Raw genomic sequence first — 13044 nt, 5'->3', positions numbered from 1 at the left:
TTTTCCACATTTTATTGTGCAGCTCTGGAAAAAAGGATTCTCCAAGAATGCATAAAATGAAGATGCTTTTTCTCCCAGCTTTCATCTCCCCCACAGTACTCAGTGTCCTTTTGAAAGGAGCATATTACTTATTACTCCACATTTAGGATCTGCCTCTGTAAGCAGAGCTCAGGCAGACTCCTGAGCACTCAGCCCTTCCAACCCATCAGCAAAAGCTCAAGGACTCCGGGCTGTATACAATGCCTATTATATATTCCTCTTCAACAGGAGGGGAAAGCCACCTTCATGAAAATTAGTCTGACCTACACAGCACAAAAAAAAATCACTGCAAACAGTAATATTGTACCTTACTGCTTTTGTGAAAGCAAAACAATTACAACAACAAACTAAAAATCCAAATCCCTTTTCCCCTTATCCCTTTAATGTCCTGAGAACAGTGAGTTGACTGCAGTGTTCAGTAAATGGATAAACCACACACAGAAAAAGCACGAATACAGCAAGGAAGACCAAAGGAGTTCCCTACTTATTTAACAACTACCAGTTAACACTAAAGAAATTAAAAATACAGACAATAAATGAGGACATATTCCTTATTCATTCACTATAAGGTGACTGCATGCACTTTATTCATTCTAAATGCAAATCTTAATAACAGATGCACAGCACTGTATTTCCAATAAAAGATGCATTGCTCTGTATTTCAAGAGATGAAATAAAACGATCTCCTCAAACTAACCTGCCCCACCCACTCACTCACTAAATTCATCACCCCATCAGCTTCCAATGTGTTGACCTTATGTGACCTTTCACAGTTCAAATACTTCTGTAAAAGTTTCATTATGAAATACAAAAATATAAAGGAGACGTGAAACCTTGAGACTTATTTCCACTTTCACATCTTTGGGGTGGAAAGGCAAGAACTGTATTTCTGCTCAGAAAGGTTAAAACAGCCCCCTGAATTTCTGGAGTGTCACAATTTAACAGTCCAGCTGTTGATGAAGCTTGTTACAACAAAGTAAAATATAATCATCCCGTTGAAATAGACTGTAGTTTTATTGCTACCCAAATTACTGGAACCAGAGTCTCATTATGGCAGCCTAAAAAGCCCCTCAGTCCATCAGACCAGAGGAGCACCCTCAAGTGCCATTCAGCATCCAGCCCCTGTGGGTTCTTCCCATTCACCATCTCCACAAAATAAGAGCAGTCTGCTCTTTCTTCCTTCCCTGGTTATGACAAAGCCAAGCTGCAGAGAAGTTTTAGGGCTGGGGCCACAGAAAGGCAGGGCTCCATCCCTGGGGGGCACAGCACCAGCCCCCTCTCCATGCCAGGCCCCCAGGGCCAGCCTGCAGGTGGGGACAGCGGGGTCCCACCCCAAATGTGTAAATCAGAGGCTTTATTGAGGCCTTTGAACAGTCGGGGATTGAGCTGTTTATCTTTAGCACTTTGTCCCCGTGGTCTTTGGCTCCTGTGATCACCATTAGGCAATGTTTCCCTCTGAGGAGGAATCAGCTGTTGGCTGGTGCCTCTGCCCTCGGAACAAACAGTGCACACAGGCCCTTCTGAATGAACAAGACACTCTTAAAATGGGCCCACAAAGAATTTTATATGTTGTTTTGGATAGCACCAGGCATAGACCAAAAGCCAAATCTTTCAGGCTGCTCCAACACAGCATCATTGATAATATTCTGAACTTCAGCACTTCATTTTTTTCTTTTTTTCCCCATGCAGACTAATGGCTTTTTTTTTTTTTTCCCCAAATTGGTCGGGCTGCAGGTGTTCCAAAACTCAGCAGCTACGCTTGGAAGGCTACTTACAGACCAGAAAGAGCTACTATGTCTTTGAAATGGAGCAATTAACCTAAGTGCTTTCTCGCTGAGGAAAAATGGGAGCTATCCACAGGGAGTTCAGAATAGAAGACCACACACTGCTATTAAAGTCTGCAGTTTGGCTCCATCTGACACTGCCCAAAATACAGATCATAATCTAATAATCAGAAGAAAGTTAACAGCAAATTCATAATCAGAGAAGAGGTACTATTCAAGAGATGCTACATGTACTCATAAGTAGATAATTAGAGATTTAAACCAGTCAAGAAAAGCTCAAGATTGCTTTTAAAGATTAAAACTTGCTATTACCACATTTTCTAACAGAAGGAAATAAGATAATGCCTATATTTATGCATATTTCCAGTGATATATTTCATACAAATTGATATTCTCTCGTGTTAATTTAAAATTCCATTAACTCCAATACTTCAGGAGTAAGAACATTAAAATACCCGACAAAAACCTCAACTCTCACTCCATTAATCACACAGAACTACTACTGATCCAAGAGAGACTTCCTCTTTTCTCATTTCTTTTTGGAGGTACACAATTTGGCCAACAAACATGAAGACAAATAACACAGCATCTTTCCTGTCCCATCTCACAATAATCCTCCCACTCCTCTGGCCACAATACTTGTTTGACATTGAGGAATGATTCAATAATAACCTTTATGTAAAACTTAAAGAAAATCTGAAAGCCAAAGAAGAAAAAAAATTAGAAAGAGCTTTGTTCCCTAATGCAATTTAGGGGGCTAAGACATTTTTGTATTACATGCACCCTAAGTAATATTTAGTTGCTCTTTTGTTTAACTTTACTCTGTATTAAAAGCACACGGGTTAAAATTTCGCCAATAATGCAACTTTGTCTTGGAGATAAATGAACCAAAAATCAGCACTTGGATAGGAGGAAGAGACTCAGTGATTTTCTAACTTTGTGCAGAGGGGTAAGTGGGCCATTTAAGAAATTCAGTGCTCCATGACAATATTTGATCAGGAGATCATGGGCCCAACTGCAGAGTCGAGGCTCACATGGCTCACATTTGCACTGCTGCCTTCCCACTGCTTCATGGCAGCCACGGAACGATTGGAAACATGCACATGCTTTTTGTGCAATTGTGTGTCCCCCCCAGAAAAAGGAGAAACCCCAAACCAAAAAACCAAAAACAAATTAGTTCTGAGCTTGTCAGACTCCATGGGGACAATAGGATATGGAAGATTTGCCACAGAAGATCTGGAATCCACGATAAGGAACAACCCTTGTCAGGCTTATTTACTACAGTCACCAGCTGAAAAATGAGGAGAAACAGAAGGAAGCAGACAGTCAACAACCTTTATAGTAGGAATCTTACTAACAAGCCTTGATCTTAATTGTAGCCTGGAGGCAAAGCCCACCCTGGTGTCTTTCATCCCCTTGAAGTCTCAGGCCTAACCCACTACCCACTGCAGGCATCCAGCCTTGCCAAGCTCACTTACAACCATCTACATTAAGTTAAAATAAGGTTTAAAAAAAAAAAAGGCCTTCAGTGTATTAAAATAAACACCAAAGTGGGCAATTATACTAGTATATACTAGCAAGTAAGAGAGTATGCAGACAGATTTATAAAAGGGGCAGTCCCTTTTTTTCTCACCCTTTTTGTAATAATTCTTCCCAAAAGTAACAGCAAATCCTCCCTTTCCAAGATGCACAGATAAGCCAGCTTACACTAACTGAACGTTACAAACCTGCAAAAAAATAAAATAAAAATAAAAATATTGTCATGTTTCCTGTTGAAAATGTGAATTTTAGTAGTGAAGTTTTACTAAAAAGTGCATGTGGAAGGCAGCAAAGATCAAAGGCAACAACCAGCTCAGCCTGCAGAGGATAGAACTGGGATGAAAAGTCAGCAAGGCGTGTCTCAGAGACCCAGACTCCCTTTCTCTGCTGCTTCTGGAAGATGCAAGTCCCAACGGATACTTTATAATTCTAACTTGGCAGCAGGACACCCTGGCTTTCCAAGGTCCTACCAAAGCCAGTGGTGGCACAGTGCCTTCACTTGAAAACCACAAGATACTTATTAAGAAAAATAATTCGCTTCCTCCTCAAAAAAATTTTTTTAAAAAAGGGCACACATTCCAAATATATATCCTTTTCCACATAATTTCTCTGAAAAGGCAGCAGTAAAATTGCTGTATGTTTTGCAGATAAAAAACAGAAAAAGGAAGTTGTGCCAGACACAACCTTTGAGCCCAATGTATACAGTCAGTAAGAACAAAGATTTGGGAATTCCAAGTCTCTTAGTCATATTTTTAAAAGCATCTCTGCAGTTTTCAGTACCTCAGTATCATCCATTTGAGGATAGTAACGTTGAGAAAATTTTTTGGGGGAGGAAAAATCAAAAAAAGCAGCATGTTTTAATTACCCTTTGTCCATCCAAAACTACCCCAATACATATGTGTTTTTGATGTATATTTGGATAACAACGTAGTCTAGCTGAGGTATCATCTGTTTTCCAAAACACTGCCTTCTTCAGGATTAAATATTATCAGGATATTCAATACAAATCTGTCGCACAGATTTCCTTTGTTTTCTATTTTTCAGTCCCCACGCAGACCTATACAATTCCACTCAGTCTGATGTGTTTCTCTAAACATCGGACTTAAGATCACTGAGCAACAGATTCCACTAATTTTTTTTTTTTGCTCTTTTTCTCCTTTTTTCTTCTTTTTAAAGTCAAATAAATCCAGTACTGTCAAATCCACAAGAGATCCCCAGGCAAGAGCACCCAGTCTGACACAAAGGTAAATGAAACAAAGAAATCAGTGTCAGGTAGATACGGATGGATGTAATTCTGTAGGTAGGATTTTCTGAGGAGTTTTGAAAAATTGAGCCCAGTAACCTGGAAAAACAAGTTTCACCAAATGTTGCCACTTCACTGGGACAAGGGCAGGTATAAATATGAAGGCATACGTATCTTTCTCTCCTCCCACCTCTACACCCAAGATTTTTCAAAGAGATGGATTATTTTAATTTCCCGTCCCTGTCAAATTAATAATAAAAAATAGGCCCAGGCTCCAAATTGCTTTATCTTACTAAACAGTTTCCTCAGGCATTTTCTTTGAAGAAAATTCCTGCATTACCCAGTCTTCACTTAACCGAAGCTTTATTATGTTTTTTCTTTCCATCTGCTATTTATCTATTACAAAATGCAACACTGAACTCTCTGAAAACAAAGAGCTCACAAGGCTTAAATTTACTACTTGAAAAATTGCAATTAATTTTGCTTCGCCTGACCCTCACAGAAAAATAATTCACAAGACAAGAACAATTCACAAGGAACTGAGACATTCAATGCAGCTAAATTTCAATTTTGCAGCTCTTTATCCAGCTATGTTTATTACTTGGCATTGAACATTAATTACTCTGCTGATGGCTTAGGCTGAGTTTGAAGATAAGGCAAAAAGACATACATTGAGCACCAATTTCAGCTGTTTCCACACATGGGCAGAGGTTCAGCATGGGTTTAGCTCAGGCTTTGTGATAATCCACATCTGACAAATCAAAGCAGGGCAGAAGCACCATTCCCTATCATGGTATGTGCCAAGATTTTAACAAGGAGGGGACATGGGACACAAATCTCACAACCTCACCAAGCTCTGAGCAAACAAGTAGATTTGTTTAAAAAAAAGAAAAAAAAAAAACCAGATAAAATACATAAGGACACAGTTCTACCCAAAATTCAGCAGCCTCTCACTACAGACCCTCAGCCAGCACTTACAAATCTATTGGTTTGTGCTACAAACCACATTTGGAAAGGGAAAAGGGCACAAAGAGCTTCACAGGAGTTGCTTTTACTTTCAGCATCACAAGTTTTCGACATTAAAAAAAAAATAAAACCTCTCAAGACTCGTCAGCTCAATGCTTTTCTAAGCAATTTTCATGACTCTTTTCATGTGTGGTTTTCTGGGTTTTTTTTTTTGATGGGTTTTTTCTTTTTTTTTTTTTTTGGTTGTTTTTTTTTTGTTTGTTTTTGTTTTTTGTTTGTTTGGTTGGTTGGTTTTTTGGGTTTTTTTTTTTTTTTTTTTGGTTTGTTTTGGTTTTCGCTCTTGCTGTGGACTGGAAAAAAAAACCCAGAACAAAACCCAACTGGAAAATTTAACCCTTACCCAAGACACTTGATGCCAAGCAGGGGGTCTACTCTAGGAAAGCAGCTTTTCAGTAGTAGTGTTCCCTTACAGCTCCTAAAGAATGCTTGCACAGGCGTGAAAAGAAACCTGCAGGCTGAGATGAGGGCACAGCAGGGGCACACCAGTGCAAAAATGCCACTGGGACTGAGCTGAGAGGGCCATTAAGAACTCATTAGTAAAATACAGCACAAAACTGCTTTGGCACCGAACCAGTCAGACACAAGCTGGAGATCTTAACACTCAAATTACAACAAAGCAGAGACGTGAAGCACCACAGAGGTTTCAGGGTAAATTGTTGCTTTCCCAGGTAAGTTAATGACAACATAAAACATAGGGAGTGGGGCACAGAAACAGCACAGAAGGGATAAATATTTTAAAAACAGGTCTCAGTTTCTGTTGGGGGGCACTTCACCTTTGTGTTTCTGGCTCCCAACTGCAGCTGCACATCAGTACCTGAAACACAACAGTGAGCAAACACAATGGCCCTGAAATAATGCAGGTACATGAGCATAAAAAAACCCAGCCTTTGAACACAGGAGCCACCTCTCCACAGCTCCAACAACCCGTTCAAGTTCAGTTTTAGATAAAGAACCTGCCACTGCATCTCCCTCTCTTTCAATGCTACAAATGCCCTTATTTATTCTGCACCCTCAAAAGTATCAAACTCAAAACATTAACCTCAAATGAAGACAACATACTAAAAAAATTACTCCTCTACCTCTTTACTTCAAGAAAAGGAAAAAAAATCTGGTTTTAGCACAGTCAAGGCTAATAAAACAAATCCCTGCAACAGACAAGAGTAAAAAATTGTAACGTATAAGGCACATTTTCAATCTATAGACTTCTCTGATCAAGGCAGAGGGAAAAAAAACCTTCCTCTAATATTGCCTTCAGAGATCACAAATCATTACTCAAGTACTGCATTTCCAAGACACACAAGAATGCTAGTTCCCTGACTCTTGCTTCCTATAACAATTATCCTCCATGTCAGCTTTCAGAGAAATTAACATTTCTGCCCCATCTCCCAGTCTGTGCCTGCTTTGTGCTGGACTCTGAAAATTAGGTTAATTTTCTCAGCTGGAATAATTTAATATAAGCCTCCACACCAGAGTCTGATGCTTCCCTGCTTGGCTCAGCCAGCACAAATCTCACCCCAGGATTTTGTGAGGTTTCACCCCAAGCCTGACACAGCTGACAGCGTTTGGAAAGCCCCAGGCTCTCTCTATCCTGTCCAGCTTTTGTACTGAAAAGGATGGCCTCTAAGACCCCTTTGTAGACCTGTAAACAAATAATCCCTTTCATAATTATTTGAATCATTTATTAAAAAAAAAAAAAATCCACACACACACACACACAAAAGAAACAACAAATGCAGCCTGTGATAGGATATATAGCCTCAGTCTTCCTCTAGTTCCATTAATTTTTCTGTCCCAAGATAGCAAGCAATTTGGCTGATGTCTAGATCAAGGGCACAAAAGTTCTCAGTCTCTGCACTCTTGAAAGTCACATCTGATCAGTCTCCCTTTTTCTCTGTTTATTTTACAATCTGTGCTCTAGCTGCCTGCTCTGCTGGAGGACATCCCTTCCCGGAAAAGCCACCCAACAGTCTGCAGAGCATATGCAGAAATATTCCAAGGCTTTTCCAAACTTTGTAAATTTGGACAATTTAATTTAAAAATGTTTTGTGCAATCACCAGTACACCTTAGAAAGCAGTAGCAGCAGAGGCCCTTGCTTAAGGCACACACTTAATGAATTATTATTTTCCAATTGGAACTTTTCCTGTAAGACATGTTCTTTTGTGTTGATCAGATTTGACTGTGTTAGATTAGCAAACAACAGTAATTTGTTTAGTAATTATCTCCTAAATTTCACTTTAGTTTGTGTCAACAAGACACCATACATAATTCAGTGAGTCTTTTGTACCCTGACATATCTTGGACAGCAGTCCTTACCATTTACTCTATCTGTTACTATGTTCTGTGAAAAATATTCAAATTCATAGGAAGTTTTTGCCACCTTTCCCTTTTTTCCATCTCATAAACAGAGGGGAAGGATGTGGGGAACACTGAGATCCACAAGACATTGATTACAAAGAGCAGGAGATGAAGGCCATTGTTTCCTAACCCGGGAAAGGGACACAGCTCAAGTCAGGGATGCAACTAGAGAAAATACTCATTTTGGTATGAGTGAAAAATAAGTGACTTCAAGAACCATTTAATGCTATTTTACAACAGCTGTCTAAATTGGAGTCTTGGTAATTTAGTGATGTGGGTTCAGAATTTATGCACGATTTCATGCATTCCCCACAACATCAGCAAGCACTACATTTCATTTCTGCCAAATGTAGCAGTGAAGAAATCACAGCTGCATCCTACTAACCCTGAAGAATCAGCTAATGGTTTTTGAGTCCTTGAAAACGTGACCCTCAGCTCTGGGTGGTTCCACTCACTCAAGGACGTGTGCTTTTTTTTCATCTGGGGCTCCTGAGCTCTAACATAACCCCTGAAAAACATTCTCCACCTCCTGCTAAGCCCTAGGTGACAAGAGTTAGGGATTAAAATTTCTCATCCTCAAGTGGCACTGGAAGATAACGAGCACATCAGAAACAGGCATTGAGACAAAACAGCAAGTGACCCTGGCAAGGCCCACAGCACACCCACAAGCACAGAGCACAAATATTTGCTATACTGCTTTAATGGAGCCAACATGCAGCATAGAAAACCACCTAAATTATCTCATCTGCACAGAAATGGGTGGGTTTTGGTCAAAACAGAGCACTGCAAGCCATCCTCTGTTGCTGCACACCAACAGCAGGGATTGTCTCTGTCAGAAAGGCAGTGAGGTCACCTGTGTCAGGCACAGCATCACTATTTCTGCAGCAAGGCCACCTCACCTCGAGTGTTTTTACAATCTGGAGTCCCTTGCTAAGTGATGGTGTACCCTTTGCATCAGACCATCAGTTGTATATGCACGAAATCTGCCACAAGAAGCAGAAATTTTAAGGTGCAGGAATTCCCACACCAGTAGGAGCACTCCCCACCACACATCACCCTGTGGAGTAACTTTCTGTTAAATGTATAGTTAAAATACCACACTTGACATGACGACTGAGGTTCATTCCTGCTCAGAACAATTGCAAACTCCAAGCATTTCACAGCTATTGTGATCCATCCTACCACACTGAACAAATACCATGGGCACTTCTGGCGGGGGAGAGGCAGAGAAGTGAAGAGAAAGAGGAGCCAAACCCAAATGTAGATGGGGGGTTTGTTTTTTGGTTGTTGTTGGGTTTGTTTTCTGGTTTTTTTTTCCCTTCAAAATGGTGTTAGCAAACAAAATACCACTGCCAGCACACAGAACACCACCTACCCACAACAGGTTTGCCTGCAAAATGCACACCCCTCGTGTTCCACCTCCACTCCAGACTGAGAGCAGAGCAAATTTATAGCAGTAGCAAAAATGCAAATAAGTTTATAAGCATTCATGCCTGTGTTTGAAGATCCTGGGAATAACAGATGTGGGCACCACGTAGAAGCCAAAGAAAAGCAAAGCACTATCAGTTTTTGCCAGCCACTCAACCCAGCATTTCTCCAAAAAAACCCCAACTGACTGCATTTATAGCTTATTTTCAAATGTTTTTTCCACCTCATATACACGCATGGATGTGTTAAGCACAAAAACTTATTTATATGGATGTACCTGTCATGTCAGTCACCCACCTGTGATATTTTCAAAACCATTTCCTCCAATCCTTCTCCTCATAAAAGGTAAAACAGAAGATAAAAACCAAGGCTTCCATGTGCAATTGTCATTGTTTTGTGGTAATTCTTCCTGCATCTGGGAACAGCCTGGGGGTTAAACGTTTTTTACCTTTCATTGTAGACACAAATTCCTTGGTGTGCTTTACTCCACTGAGCAGTAGGAAAACCTTTCACCCCTAAAATATTTCTCAACACCAGGAAACACAGCCACAACCATGAACACTGCTCTTAAGGGACCTAACAGCAACAAAAACAACGGTATTCATGTTAAACTTTTTTGTAAATATCTGAATATTGCTATGTAGGTCAATGTAGTTGTTTAAACTTGTGATTTATTTTTTTGATTTTCACCAGACAAGTGTGCTACCCAGCCCATTCCAGTAGACAACACCAACCAAGCTGTCCCAGCTCCTTGGAGCTCCTTTTCCATGACAAGGTATTAATTGGGAGGGGAAAAAAGGACAAGGGAAACTGGAACAAAACCATTTGAAAGCTGATAATCCAGTCAATATCCCATGCCTATCACACAGTATCCCAGAAGACACTTCCAGGCTAGGTGCACCAATATTTTCAATTATGCCACCAAGGGTCCCACAAAATCTTTAAATGGCATTTTTCCCACCACAGCAAATTGTTCACCTGAAATCATTTTAATACATGGTCAGTAAAAATTCCCTTTTGAATAGCTGAGACTGTTGGAAACCTCACTTGGAAATTAAATGCGTGGGGTAAAAAAAGAGCATTTTTTGCAAAAATCTGCAATGGGTTTCAGGTGGCAGCTCACAATAAACCATCAAAGCAGAAAAATTTTAATAAATCTCTATCATGAAAGGGCATGTTTGCATACAAAAGTACACTACAGGAAGCTAGATGACCACCTGAAAGCAGGCTTGGCTATGGTGTGAACAAGGACTGACAGCTGGAGTCTGCCTGGACCTTACAGAATATTTTCAATTTGAGTTTCTAATTCGCATTGAGCATCCAAAAGTGAGTCCAAGCAGGCAAAACAACCCAGTTTTTGCTTTCTATATCTGTCATGCTTAAAAAAAAAGTTCAAAAGTATTACTGCCTTTAAAGTCTTCAGTCACGTTGACCATCCGAGGCTGAACCAGTCAGTGATTATACTAACTACTTATTTCTCTTTACAATCATACTTCAATGTAACATCATTCAAACATTTCAAAGTGAAGCAATCCCAGGTAATAAGGCTATGTTTAGAATTGTCTTTAAGCACTTAATAATTTTTTTTTTTTAAATCCAAAACCTTGACACATGATGGAAAGAAACCAATCCCGTGAATTTAATTCAGTAGCAGGAGTAAGATGTGAGAAAACATGTGAGAAAATAAGCACACAGCAAGATGCTGACTACCTGCTAGACAGATGGATAAATCTGCGATTGAAAGAACCTTTATAGCCACTAACAATCTAGAAAAGAATCAGAGCAAATCCAGAATCAACACAGTGCCTGAAGTCCACAGGACAGAAAAAAGTCACACAAGAGAACCCATCTCAAACTCTAAACCTGCTCATGCTGGTAACATCCCAGTAAATTTTGGTAAATTTTGGTGATTATGAATCTGAAACCACGATTTCACAGAGTTCTGTCAATTTGCAGTGACCAAATCTACCACTGCTAAGGAAGCTGCTCTGTAGAAGACATAAACACCAGTTTAAGTGGGCTGTATAGGTCTCACTCAGCTTAAAGTCCTCTGCTTCAGTAAATTTAATTCCATGGGATAAATGCATTTCATACATGTACATCAACCCCCGGCATCCCACAGCAGCTGCACAAGGCCTGTCAAATGTTACCTGAAAATGTCATTTTGGAGAGAAAAAAATCTGTTTACCCTCACCAAAGGAAGTCTGCACACTCAGCAGAGGGCACGAATTGGGTGCTGAAACACACAGAATGACACAGGCCCCAAAACCAAGCCATCACCTTGTGAAGGGGTGATGCCTTTAAAACCACATTTTTGAGGAAGAGATTTCTCCTAACATTCAGGTGTTTATTCTGACAGCAACACTCGGGCACCTAAACACAAAGTCATCACTGTGAAGTTCTACAGTGATGACTGTCTTCATTTTACTGAGCTCTCACAGCATCAAAGGTTATTCTGTAAAAAACAAACACACAAAAAACCCCAAAACAAAATAAACAACAACAACAAAAAAAACCTCCTGGAGGAAAAAAAAAAGTTGGAAATTCTTGGGCAGGTGCAGCTACAGAAAAGATGATGAAAATCTCCAAGAGACACAACGTAGCACAGGAGCCAAAATACAATAGACCAGGGGAAGACAATCTGGTTCTCCCTATACAACAACAGAAATAACAGTAAGAGAGCCCTAATTAAGAAATGGCCTCATTAAGGCATTCATTATGTTATTAAAGCGGTTTTTGTATTATTAAGCGTTCAGTACCCAGTGGCCCACACTTCAGGGACGAGGCAGCAGCGCTGGGAGCCGAATAACAAAGAACTGAAAAAAATCAACCAAAAAACACACCAAAAGGACCAATTCTTGTGGAGGGCTTTGTATGTTTTTGTTTGTTTGTGGGGACTTTTCTCGTTTTTTGTTTTTTTCCGGTTTTTTTGTTGTTTTGCTTTTTGGTTCTGGTTTGGTATTTTGTGGGGTTGTTTTTTTCTTTTTTGTGTCTCACCAAAGACACGCGGCCCCCATGGCCCGGTACAGGGTCAGTGAAGGGCTGACCCCGGTGATCCTGGTTTTCCCGGCTGTGCCCACACCGGGACACGAACGAGTCCCCCAGGTCCCCTCAGTGCTGGGGCGGGGCCACTCAAGGATCGATCCCGGCGATCCCGGCTCTCCCCACACGATCGAAGGGGTTCCCCTCGCTCCCCTCAGAGCCGCTGACGGGCAGTCAAGGACTGACCCCGGTGACCCCGGCTCTCCCCACACCGAGACACGATCGGTGCTCCCCGCAGTCCCCTCAGTGCCGGAGCGGAGTCAGTGCAGGGTTGATCCCGGCTCTCCCGGTGATCACCGGAACACGGCCCCTGCCCCGCTCCCCTCAGTGCCGGTAGGGGACGGGGGGTCAGCGCACGGCTGATCCCCGCTATCCCGGTAATCCCAGCGATCCCGGTTATCCCCACACCGGGACACGGCCCCTCCCCTGCCCCCCCGCGCTCCCCTCAATCCCGCCCGTGCCGGCGCGCGCGGGGCGGGCCGCCCGACCTACCTCCCGCGCTGCCACTTCCGCCTGCGTCGCGCCAGCCAATCAGCGCCGCGTCCGCCCGTCCGTCCCGCCCCGCGCCGGCAGCGCCGACCAATCGC

The 13044-nt window shown here is 41.5% G+C and overlaps 1 protein-coding gene across 5 annotated transcripts in view; it reads right to left on the bottom strand.

Moving 5' to 3' along the window:
• XRCC4 (X-ray repair cross complementing 4) overlaps nt 1–13011 on the bottom strand; it is a 145279-nt gene extending 132268 nt beyond the window's left edge. For 2 of the 5 annotated variants that reach the window (XM_050986994.1, XM_050986991.1), the window contains exons 1-2: nt 12950–12965; nt 3457–3550 (exon numbers count right to left, since the gene is read on the bottom strand). The gene's annotated coding sequence lies outside the window, so the exon portion shown is untranslated. Of the gene's footprint in view, nt 1–3456; nt 3551–12949 lie in introns of all 5 variants that reach the window. The other 3 variants (XM_050986995.1, XM_050986996.1, XM_050986993.1) reach the window with 2 other exon arrangements.
• Nucleotides 13012–13044: the final 33 nt, after the last annotated feature.

Source organism: Serinus canaria, chromosome Z (assembly GCF_022539315.1).
Source record: "Serinus canaria isolate serCan28SL12 chromosome Z, serCan2020, whole genome shotgun sequence".
NCBI lineage: Eukaryota > Metazoa > Chordata > Aves > Passeriformes > Fringillidae > Serinus > Serinus canaria.
Note: the sequence above shows the minus strand (reverse complement) of the source record. Positions and strands in the feature narration are given on the sequence as shown.